This window comes from Neoarius graeffei, chromosome 28 (assembly GCF_027579695.1).
Source record: "Neoarius graeffei isolate fNeoGra1 chromosome 28, fNeoGra1.pri, whole genome shotgun sequence".
NCBI lineage: Eukaryota > Metazoa > Chordata > Actinopteri > Siluriformes > Ariidae > Neoarius > Neoarius graeffei.
In genome coordinates, this window is record NC_083596.1 from 47,070,098 (window position 1) to 47,081,283 (window position 11,186).

Below are 11,186 nucleotides of genomic sequence, written 5' to 3' on the forward strand. Positions count from 1 at the left end.
GGTATAACAGAACTTGTACTTGTTCGAACGCCAGCTTGTTCTGGTGTTCCATTTAACTTGATGTATATTTTGCAGTTTGAAGTCCATGTTGATTGTATTTTCTTCTGTTTTCTGAGTAAACGGGCCATTCTGGCAATGTCCGCATTTTTCTTTGTCAGGTGCTCATTGATGTAAACGTCTGATCCCTTCAGCCGTCTTCCCTGTTTCAGCAGTTCGTTTTTGTGTTTTCTATTTGCAAACCGAACTATTATTGCCAGTTTTGTCTTCTCGTTTCTCCTTGGGAGCAGGTGTCAGGCCTCGATGTTCTCCCTGTCTAACTCAACTCCCTTTGAGCGGAGAAACGCTGCCACCTGTTGCTCCACCGATGCCGCGTCCTCCTCACTCGGCTCCTCTCCGTTCCGCATCGCCACTGCCCATGCATATGAACGAGGTTTCATTTCCAAGCCAGTGATTATGATGTCGTTCATCCTGGTATATTGCTCCAGATCGGCCACCCGGTTCTCCAGCAAGTTAATCCGCTTGTCCTTCTCGGTGATTTGTAGCCTCAAGGCTTTAACTTCCTCCACCAGGCTCATGATGGCTTTCTGCTGTTGTCTAACAGCAGAAACCTCCTCCGTCAACATGTCGAGCGATCTTTTAATATCGTCGACCTCCTCAACCTGTGCTGTATTCTTTTTTGGTGGCATGTTGTCTCGTTATCATGATCAAGATGAGGACTGAGTTCAAGAAACTAAAAACTGAATTGGCAGAAGAAGAAAAAAAACAACTAGAAAAAAGAAAACCCACCACATGATGGATGACGTAGTATCTTGAATTGGGTCATGGTGAAGCAGGAAACAATAGTGGAGAATTTAGGGCTACATGGCTCTAAATTCATTAATTGTTGTATTTAAAAAAATAATAATAAAATTGGAAGTTTGTGATTCGAATTCAGTAGCTTTCAGTCCATTAAACAAAAATAATTGGTTGTCAGGGAGAATTCTTTTTATGACCTACACTTGAAAAATCTGAAAGGTAGTCTACCTTTAAATAATCTGCTTTTTAAAATACTTCAAAAGATATGGGAAATGTGATATACAACCAGACTTACCGCAAAATAAAAAGCATAAAAACATAAAAGGAAGGTACATTTTGCAATTTGTTGGCTTGAAACTCATCTCATCTCATCTCATTATCTGTAGCCGCTTTATCCTGTTCTACAGGGTCGCAGGCAAGCTGGAGCCTATCCCAGCTGACTACGGGCGAAAGGCGGGGTACACCCTGGACAAGTCGCCAGGTCATCACAGGGCTGACACATAGACACAGACAACCATTCACACCTACGGTCAATTTAGAGTCACCAGTTAACCTAACCTGCATGTCTTTGGACTGTGGGGGAAACCGGAGCACCCGGAGGAAACCCACGCGGACACGGGGAGAACATGCAAACTCCGCACAGAAAGGCCCTCGCCGGCCCCGGGGCTCGGACCCAGGACCTTCTTGCTGTGAGGCGACAGCGCTAACCACTACACCACCGTGCCGCCCATATATATATATATATATATATATATATATATATATATATATATATATATACACACACTACCGTTCAAAAGTTTGGGGTCACTTTGAAATGTCCTTATTTTTGAAAGAAAAGCACTGTTCTTTTCAATGAAGATCACTTTAAACTAATCAGAAATCCACTCTATACATTGCTAATGTGGTAAATGACTACTCTAGCTGCACATGTCTGGTTTTTGGTGCAATATCTCCATAGGTGTATAGAGGCCCATTTCCAGCAACTCTCACTCCAGTGTTCTAATGGTACAATGTGTTTGCTCATTGCCTCAGAAGGCTAATGGATGATTAGAAAACCCTTGTACAATCATGTTAGCACAGCTGAAAACAGTTGAGCTCTTTAGAGAAGCTATAAAACTGACCTTCCTTTGAGCAGATTGAGTTTCTGGAGCATCACATTTGTGGGGTCGATTAAATGCTCAAAATGGCCAGAAAAATGTCTTGACTATATTTTCTATTCATTTTACAACTTATGGTGGTAAATAAAAGTGTGACTTTTCATGGAAAACACAAAATTGTCTGGGCGACCCCAAACTTTTGAACGGTAGTGTGTATACATGTTATTTCACCTCCCTCACTGTCATCACCAGGAACTACCTGCAGGCCAGGACAATGATAACATTTTAACATAGCCTATGGAAATCCAAAGTTTACACATTATCATCACACACAGAAATTGCAAAACTGCAAAACTAGTTTTAAAACCGCCAAGTTCCAACTGTTAAACATAGCGAGAGGCTGGGCTACGTGTGTGTGTGTGTAAAGTGTAAACCAGTGCATCCTGACTTTCTAACTATGCCTGTGTGTTGCGTGAGCGTCAGTCAGTCAACAACTCTTCGCAAAGTTTCCTTATGAAACAATATGCTCGCTGAAATTATGGCAGGGAACGCCAGATTAAACATTAAAACTGCCTTCTGAGCACTGTATCTACAGGCTGCCACCGAAAGAAGGAGGCTACCAGAAAGGCATCTCTACTCCGTACGATTTTACTTTCACTACGACATTACTTTGAACAGACTATCAAAAAATTGCAAGGTGATATGATAAAGTAAGGCACAGTTTACTTACAGTCGTTGTTTTTTTTTTTTTTGAAAAAACGATGCAATCGTTTTCTGCCTTTTGGCACCCTTCATCATGCCGTGTTGGGGTCCTGAACTAGGAGGCGCTGTCCCCGATATGCCTGTCAAACTTGTAACCATAGCAACCAAGCTCGAGCTCGCAACCTGTGCAGTCTGCGCAGTTGTAACTATGTATACACTGCTGTGCACCTCAATAAACCGAATGGTAATTAGTCTTTTGATTTTTCCGTGAGGTTTGCCTTATGCAAAGAAAGACAGCATAGACGTTTTTTCCTCCCTGTAAGTGGGGGGGACCGAACGAGGTGAATTTAAATCTGGGTGGGACGAATCCCCCCCCCCCGTCCCCCCCTCTATCTGCGCCCGTGGATGTGACAAATTCATAGGTTCCAGATCCATAGTCTGTCGGTTCTAGTATGCATTTATATTGCTTGGAATTTTAATATCAGTGTTGCGATGACGACCATTTGCCAATCATTTGTCAATTTCAGTATCAGTTCCTTACTACATACCTTTAACTTAATGTTTAATATGGCCCTTATTACTTTAATTTACTCGATGTGTCAAAAGTTATATGTTCGAAATATGATTTTACTCATTTATAAATGTTGAAGCAAATATTATATATGAATGTAACTTCAGTATAACCAAAGCTGGATTATCAATTAAGCATAAAAAAGAAAGAATACTGTCTCTAAATGTCTAATGCATAAATATGAAAAATTACTGTTATTGTGTCAATGCTATTGTTAGTTATCTCATCTCATTATCTGTAGCCACTTTATCCTGTTCTACAGGGTCGCAGGCAAGCTGGAGCCTATCCCAGCTGACTACGGGCGAAAGGCGGGGTACACCCTGGACAAGTCGCCAGGTCATCACAGGGCTGACACATAGACACAGACAACCATTCACACCTACAGTCAATTTTAGAGTCACCAGTTAACCTAACCTGCATGTCTTTGGACTGTGGGGGAAACCGGAGCACCTGGAGGAAACCCACGCAGACACGGGGAGAACATGCAAACTCCACACAGAAAGGCCCTCGCCGGCGACAGGGCTCGAACCCAGAACCTTCTTGCTGTGAGGCGACAGCGCTAACCACTACACCACCGTGCCGCCACTGTTAGTTATCTCATCTCATTATCTCTAGCCGCTTTATCCTGTTCTACAGGGTCGCAGGCAAGCTGGAGCCTATCCCAGCTGACTACGGGCGAAAGGCGGGGTACACCCTGGACAAGTCGCCAGGTCATCACAGGGCTGACACATAGACACACGGCCATGGGGCTCGAACCTAGAACCTTCTTGCTGTGAGGCGACAGCGCTAACCACTACACCACCGTGCCGCCACTGTTAGTTATTCACAGGAAAATTCAAACTGCTCTTCATATACTTTATAAATGGTGCCATCTAGAGGCTGTGTACATTTCACTAAAATGAAACTAAACATTCATTCAAGGGAAGTCAATGGAAGATCATCACCGTTAACGGTTTTTAAACTCTGGTGAGCCATAATGTCTCTAAAGTTAACCCTCCTCTTACCTTCAAAATTACTAACATCTTTTATCCTTGGGGCCAATTTGACCCCAGCAATTTAAACTTTCAAAAAAATGATGAAAATTAAAATTGTTCCCCAAGTTTATCTGTCAGGTACTTTGTTTGTTTGTTGACTATCTAAATAGCTCTTTAAAGAACCCCCCCCCATCCAGAATACCTGTTACGTGACTATGGAGAAATATGCAGATCACCATAAAATCTCACTGATTGACCTAAAATTGGAAAGAGATATCACATCCAAGTCTTTCCAACTGTCCCCATACACGCACCTCCCCTCTAAATTTGTCATCTCAAGTATGTCCTTTTCGACTGATGGTGTTATGAAGAGCTCAAATGCTGAATTTATGTCTTGGACATGGCTGACAGCGTATCTGGTGGGGCCTGGAACCATTTTGATGACATTAGCAGCACTAAGTCTACCCTGTTGTTCAAGTGGGGAGACTGACCATAATAACTCTCCATTTTTGGAAGGTAGTGTGTTTGCTGGTGGTTGAGAGACAACAGGAGGGTCAACACCGAGGGTCTCATTCTCATCAGAGGAGGATGGCTCATAATCAGGGTCCTCCTCAACATCATCGTCTGTCTCAGACACATTTTCCTCGACATCACTTTCATGGTCAAAGACGTGACAACACCTCATTGACAGAAAACCTTTCCTTAGATGTCATTTTCAGTTGAGAGGGAGCAGAAAGAGAAAGCACACAGAGCACCAAGAGAAATGGTTTAGAAGGCTGCTGTGCAAGCTTTTATATGTTTGCTCCACCTCTTTGTTGTGTGAAGTATCAATATTTTTTGGCGGGAACCATATTTTCCCGGCCCCACAGTGTGGGAAATATCAAATTTCTCAAGAGAATGTCATGTCATGTGAACTATCGTGGTTCTCGCACTGCTATAGTTATGGTTGTTAGGGCCCTAAAGCCTTTGAAGATTATAAAATTGCATGTTATAGTGACCTCAGTATCATCCAAAACAACTAAAACAAATGTGTGTAAAATGTTGATATTTCTTTTATGTTTTATACAGTGTAATGGAAATTTCTAATAAACACTTCAGAACGCTTAACAGTTGTCTTTTCAGTCATTTATTATAGTAGATCATATAAAAGATATATAAAATAGGAAAGGAAAGAGAAGAATAGAAGAAGACATCACTTGTGATGATGCCGAGAGTACGCGCACTCTGAGTTGTGTTTTAGGAATGTTATCTATTATACTCTGAAAGCATTCGCTCACTGCTTGTGTCTTCACGTGATTGGCTCAAGATTTTCTATGAAGCTTTGTTAGAGCGTGCACCTGGCATGCGGGTGGATGCGTAGTTATGAGAACTCAGGCACCCTGCTTATCACCACCGAGGTCAGGAATGCTTCTTCAGCTTCTGGTGTCCATACGACAGGTGATGAAGCGGTGAGGGACGAACCGTGCACGAGCTCTCTCACTGGACTTTCCAGGATGGAATAATTCGGAATGAATGCTCTGCAATAGGAACACATACCCAAAAATGACAAAACTTGTTTCACAGTGATCGGCTTGGGAATTTTCTGAATAGCTGAGACTCTGTCCGCAGACAGCGTTTTTCCCTCCCCTGTGATATCATGCCCCAAGAAATGCACCTTCTGTTTTGCAAACTGTAATTTTGTGAGGCTAGCCTTATGACCTTCCTTAGCGAGGTGTCGCAGTAGCGTTATGGTGTCATCCTCACATTGAGCTTTAGTTGGGGCACAAATCATTAAATCGTCAACATACTGCAGCAAAGCTGATCTTGGTGACAAAGTTAACAAAGTGAGGCTGTCTCTGAGGCACTGGTTGTATATGGTTGGAGACTCACAGTAACCCTGGCACAAATGAGTGAAAGTGTATGGACGACCATCATACATAAAGGCAAACCAATACTGGCTGTCTTTATGTATAGGAATAGAAAAGAACGCATTTGCTAGATCCACCACTGAAAACCACTTACTGTCAGCGGGCACCTGGCCCAAAATGGTGTATGGCTTAGGGATGTCAGGTGCGCGCGGAACAACCGCAGCATTGACTGCTTGCAGATCTTGGACAAACCTCCACTCATCGGGCTGAGACGATTTTCTTGCCTTCTTAACTGGAAAAATAGGAGTGCGCACTGGAGAGTCCTGGCAAGGGACAATTACATCTGCCTTCAGCAAATAATCAAAAACCGGTCTTATACCTGCGATTGCTTCTGGTTTGAGGGATACTGGGTCTGTTTAGGACTGAAATCTGATTTGGGGGTGATCACCACTGGTTCAGCATTCTTTATTAGGCCCACATCATGTTTACCCTTTGCCCAAACGGAATTTGGAACTCCCGCCAATTTGGGGTGCACCTCTGCTGGAGTTATGCCTGTGGAAACAGAGACAAACAGGCCACTATGGCTGGGGTCCCCAGGACCCTGGTCATCAGTGGCTAGTATTACGCTGCGCTTAACATGCACACACACAGCCTGACTTTGCTTGTAGACCCCAAGCCTTTGACAAAACAACACACTAGGGTCCTCTGTTCAGGACCATTCATTGTCATTGGCTGCACACTTCTTGACCCACTTCCCCACGTCTTTCCAATGGGCGGCTTGCGGTTTTGCTAATGAGACATGGGATATAGAATTAATGATGTCAAAGAAATCATGTTGGCAGCAGCCGACCTCAAAGTCCTCTGACACGAGGCCGTGTATAACATGTTTGAGAACACTGCGATGAGCATTGATGCAGCTGTTTGGACAACGAGTAAAATGGACCTGCACAGCGCAATAATGTTTAGACCAATACATAGTTTGAGGGTCAATCGTTCACGTGCATGGAGGTCTGCAAACCAAGTCTTTTCAAACTCTACATCTTGCCCTTGGTGAACATGTGCTGTACAATGCAAATCTTCCTCTTTCATATAATCTGTGTCAACTGATGAGGTGTTCAAGCGTGAGAGCTGTACAAGGTGTTTTGGAGTTTGTGTGAGCTGATCTGAGCAGAGCCGCCAGACATACACATACAGGGGGCTTCCAAACCCATACTGCACACCGCACATTTCACTTACTTCAATGGTTAGCCCATCTGGAGTGGACATGAGATTTACTCCTAATTTGCACATTAAATCACGTGCTAACAAATTCACTGGACATGTATGTGAGATGAGAAATGAGTGGGACGTAACTATTCCTCCCTCGCTTTCACACGGGAGGTTGACTGAGAAAGTTTCGGTTATAGGTCGTCCTGAGATGCCCATCGTCTGAATAGAATTTGAGCTGAGCGGTGGGTCTACTGGAAGTACCCCATGTTGTATCACTGAGTGTGCTGCTCCAGAATCTACTAAAAAGGTTAACACATGCCCACACACAGTGAGGGGCATACAAGGGAGTTTAGAAAAGGGAGTAGTTGTGTATTTTAACAAACTTAATGCAACTTAAGGTATATTTATTTGGACTGGTATATCGGGCGTTTCTGTGTAGTCTTGCTGTTGCATGCAGGTGCTGCTACTAATGTGTTTAACATTATGTGAATGCTCCTGTGTATGTGTATCATCAGGTGTGTGTGTGTTACCTCCCCTGTTCTCTGTGTGGGGCCCGTTCCCGGAGTCCGCCCATCAGTCTGCTTTGCTGTACTCCTCACGGGGCTTCTGCCTGTTACTGTGGAGACAATTTTGAGTAATGTGTCCCTTTTGATTGCAGTTGTAGCAGGTTGCACCTTTTATCCAGGACGAGTCACTCCAGGTTGTCCTGTCTCGGCCGCTACTTTGACCTCTTCCTCCTCTTGTTCCTTTTTCTCCAGGCTGAACAGTCTGGAAAAGAGTGAGAGTGGCGGCGTGTAGATCTTGGTCTCTTTGTGTCGACTTTGTCTTCTCCTTCTCTTTCAGCAGCTTTTCTGCATGCACAGCGTACTGCTCGATCTTGGTGAGACTGGTGGTTTCCCACAGGAGACAGAGCTGCTTTACTAACTTGGCCGCTGCTGGATCCATACCGCTCATGAAACTGTTCCGCAGGTGCACTTCCCAGACCTCAGGAGTGCCTTCCACTCCAGCCAGGGTCGCAGGTCTGGTCAGGCCACTGTGTTTCTCATGCACGGCAGTGAGACGGGTGAGAAATGCTGACACCCCTTCTCCATCTTCTTGCTTACACATACTGATCTTAGTCATGTCTATGTTCAAAGGAAAAGCACTGTCCAGATGAGCACAGAGAGCAGTGATAGTATCTCTATACTCACTATTGCCAGCCACACTCCAGTCTGGTGTAGTCATTCGCTGGTCAGCTTCCGGCCACTCTTTGGAAACTTTGCTCCAATCTATACCCATCTTGATCATGAGTAGGCAGCGAAGTTCATGGGTGGTCGGTCGGAATTCTCTGCAAAATATCAACAGTTCATTACCAAATCTCTTTCCTCCTACCTCTCTCACGTTGGGAAGAGAAGCCATGCTTTCCTTGATATCAGCTGTCATCCAGGGTCTGTGGACTAAAAGCACACCATCAGCTCCAGCCACTTCCACCATTGGAAGATGAAGGACTTCAGACTTTAGATTATGGCCTTGTGGACCCACTGGTGAGCACGTGGTCAGGTCCAGGAGAGTATCTTTTCCCTCACCATATGCAAGACCGGATCTCGTGTGTGACGGAGAAGCGCTGAGAGGCGCTGATGCTGGAGGTGGCTGGTAGGCTGGGAGAGATTCCAGAGGCTCAGTTTTTTTTTCCTTTTTTTTTTCTTTGTCTTGACTTCTCCCCCTTTCTGTGGGTGAAGCGCTTGTGGGAATGATGCTCCGCCTCGCTGAGGAGGCAGTGTGTGTTGGGGTGGTGGGGCAGACTCCAGGTCAGGGTCCATCTGAAATTTCAAACACTGAGAAGAGGATGAGAGCCCTGCCTGTCGTTTCTCTCTTTTGTACTCTCTCTTAAGTGTTTCTTCTTTCCATGCAGAAAACGCCCTCCAGTCCTCTAAGAACTTAACATTATCTGCAGACTCTTCTTTTTCCTTCTGTTTCAACTTTTCTTCTAACTGTCCTATCTGCCTGGGACTAAAACTGCCCTTCTCAGGGAATCCTAAGTCCTTTACCCATATATCAAACTATGCCAAATAATCCTCGCCATACGAGGTTTTCATAAACTGGATGTTTGGGCTGTCATAGGAACAGCCAATTCTTATTATAGCACATGTAGCTTCACACTTACTTGCTTTTTCTTTTCTTTCTCTAACTTACTGTTTCTGTTCCTCATTGTACACTGTTATATTAATAGGTTATGACAACAATGGCTGAGTTTTTATTAGGATCACAAGAAGAGCAGGTTGGACTATGTCCAAAAATGCGACACAATAATCTTTTAGGTGTGTTCTTATTAGTAAACAATTTATCTGACATTTGCCTTAAATTAAAGTAGGTATCATTTAGCACAACAACCTCAAAGACAACTCACGCATGTGTACAAAATCTGTTTCTCTGTTTCAGAATTTGGAGGAGGACAGTACTCTGTTAATTCCTCAATATTTTGCATGCACACCGGTGTGTCTTTGTGACTTCGTGATCGAACCTCTCTATCCCGTTCCTCCGATGGGCCAGTTGTTCACACAGAACAAAGGGAGCAAGATTCAATTCTTTCCCAGTTACGAATCGCTGAACGTGAGTCCGTCGAGACACGCACCCGTACTTCCTTCGCTCAAGTAGGTGAGCTGTTACCCAGTCGTCACTTGGGCGGATAATTCTCTTACACAACCCAATAAACTACTCGCAGTTTATTGTCTCAAAATTGTGTTTATCCGTTTCGGCAAACATATTGATGGTACCACAGCTTAGCAGTCCTCCTGGGCTCGGACAAACTTCTGTCCGTCTCTTATATCAGTCTTCCTTGACTGGGACAGTCTCTGTTCATCTCTTATATCAGTCTTCATTGACTGGGACAATCTCTGTCCATCTCTTATATCATTCTTTAAATACTAGGACAAATCTCTGTCCATTTCTTGTATCATTCTTTAAATACTGTTTCCACTAATTTCTTTACACAAGAATGCAAAGTTATCACTTACTGGTTCGGTGAGCCCTGACGGTCTGGTCTCTCGTCCGAGTTCTCAGCTCCGCACCATAGCCTTGGGAGTGTTCCGTCGTCCGAGGATCAGACGCATAGGGCCCACCCAGGGAAAGCCAAATTGTAATGGAAATTTCTAATAAACACTTCAGAACGCTTAACAGTTGTCTTTTCAGTCATTTATTATAGTAGATCATATAAAGATATATAAAATAGGAAAGAATAGAAGAAGACATCACTTCTGATGATGCCGAGAGTACGCGCACTCTGAGTTGTGTTTTAGGAATGTTATCTATTATACTCTGAAAGCATTCGCTCACTGCTTGTGTCTTCACATGATTGGCTCAAGATTTTCTATGAAGCTTTGTTAAAGCGTGCACCTGGCGTGCTCTGGTATGTGCAGGCGGATGTGAGTTAGGGAAAGCTCAAGCTCCCTGCTTATCACCACCGAGGTCAGGAAAGGTGGTTACATCATGAGAAGATGCGTAGTTAGGATGAACTCAAGCACCCTGCTCATTACCACCAAGGCCACAGAAAAGCGATTACAGCATGTGGAAAAACATCTCTTCTTAGTAACTAAGCCACTTTAGCTCAACATACAGAAACACAGAGAATAATAATGTTCATCCATTAAAATTCCCTCACAACAGCTAAAACAGCCTGGGGTCAAATTGACCCCAAAGAAAACCGATGCATACAACATGTGTACAGGAAATTGAAAACATATCATCATGTTAATTTTATGTTTACCCAGTTGTCCCCATTAAATTAGAAAAAGTCATTAAATATGAAGCAAAAAAATGTCAATCATATATTTAGAGATGTTAAACATTGAACGGGGTCAAAATGACCCCAAAGATAATAGTAGGGTTAAACAATGAGATGAACATAACATTCTCAGGTTTTCTACTTTCACAACAGGGTCTAAGATGATTTACCAGATCTACTCATTCCACTTTATCCTGTTCTACAGGGTCACAGGCAAGCTGGAGTCTA